General features: G+C 41.7%; 1 non-coding gene across 1 annotated transcript; it reads left to right on the top strand.

The window, feature by feature from the left end:
- The first annotated feature begins 336 nt into the window (after positions 1-336).
- On the top strand, positions 337-440 carry LOC112745173 (small nucleolar RNA R71). The gene has a single exon (XR_003173115.1). It is a non-coding gene; the product is annotated as a small nucleolar RNA R71 (small nucleolar RNA).
- The last annotated feature ends 1,149 nt before the right edge of the window (positions 441-1,589 follow it).

The following is a 1,589-nucleotide window of genomic DNA, read 5'->3' as shown; positions in this document are numbered from 1 at the left end:
TCACCTCCTTCAATGCTTACTTCCTCTTGATCTTGTGTGTGTATTGCAGCCACTTGCTTTGTTTCTAATTGCCTGGTAAGCTCTGCTAGTTGCTTGGCAAACACCTTGTTTTGGGCTAGAATTGTATCAACATGGTTCAGCTCCATGACTCCCTTAGTGTTGTGCCTTTCTGATGCATAGTAGTACTCATTCTCAGCCACTGTCTCAATCACTTCAATGGCCTCTTCCACAGTCTTTTTCCTGTTCAATGAACCTCCTGATGAATGGTCTACAGCCTTCCTTGATTCATAAGAGAGTCCATCATAGAAAATATGCAATTGCACCCAATCATGGAACATGTCTGGTGGGTATTTCCTTGTCAAGTCCTTGAATCTCTCCCATGCCTCGTAAAGAGTCTCACCATCTTGTTGTCTAAAAGTCTGAACCTCAGATCGAAGCCTATTGACCTTTTGTGGGGGTAGAAACGTGCCAGAAACTTGCTTTCCACCTCATCCCATGTTGTTAGACTCCCCCTTGGGAATGATTCCAGCCACTTAGCTGCTTTGTCCCTAAGTGAAAATGGGAACAAAAGCAGTTTATAGGCATCTTCCTGGACTTCATTGGACTTCACAGTGTCACAAATTCTCAGGAATTTTGTGAGATGTTGGTTGGGATCTTCATTAGCACTTCCACCAAATGAACAATGATTCTCCACCAGTGATATTAGCTGTGGTTTGAGCTCGAAATTGTTGGCCTGAATGGGTGGTTTCTGGATGCTGCTACCACAATTCCCAGAGGTTGGGTTTATGTATGAACTAAGAACCCTCCTCTCAGGAATGGCATTGTTTCCATCAGCTCTCTCATGGTTGTGAACTTCTCTATCCATGTTGAGATCTAAAGCTTCCTCAAAATTGTCCTCAGATTCTCCTTCAGATTCCTCTTCTCCCACTACTCTCTTCCCTCTTGCTTCCCTTCTCAGTCTATGAAGGGTCCTCTCTGGTTCGGTATATGGAGGAGTTGATGTCTCTCCTCTCCTACCTGTCATACAAGAACACAGCACAGGCACAAACAAGTGAAATACTCTTGGTTAATGGAAGAGTATGGTTAGAGCAATTGAGGAATTAATTCAAACAGTTAGTGAGTCAGTGAGTTAGTTGCTTGAATTTAAAGGAATAAAGAAAGAAAACATGTAACCGAGTGCAGAAATTAAAATTCAACAAGTAACTTGAACAGAATTAACAAAGCAAGAGAAAATTGCTCAATCTAGTTAGCTTCCAATTGGAGAATTGTCAATCGAAAACCAATCCCCGGTAACGGCGCCATATGCTACGAATTAGGAAATTGCACGATCGGCAAAATTCCTTCCGGCAAGTGCACCGGTTATCGTCAAGTAAAAACTCACAATAGAGTGAGGTCGAATCCCACAAGGATTGGTTGAATGAGCAATTCAGATTAGAAGTGTGTTCTAGTTGAGCGGAATCAAGATTTAGATGAGAATTGCGGAATGTAAAATTGGCGGGAAAAGTAAATGACAAGAAATTGAAATGGCGGAATCTTAAATTGCATGAATTAAAGAGCAGAAACTAAATTGCTGAAATTAAAAGGGAATG

This window comes from Arachis hypogaea, chromosome 14 (assembly GCF_003086295.3).
Source record: "Arachis hypogaea cultivar Tifrunner chromosome 14, arahy.Tifrunner.gnm2.J5K5, whole genome shotgun sequence".
NCBI classification, from domain to species: Eukaryota; Viridiplantae; Streptophyta; class Magnoliopsida; order Fabales; family Fabaceae; genus Arachis; species Arachis hypogaea.
Note: the sequence above shows the minus strand (reverse complement) of the source record. Positions and strands in the feature narration are given on the sequence as shown.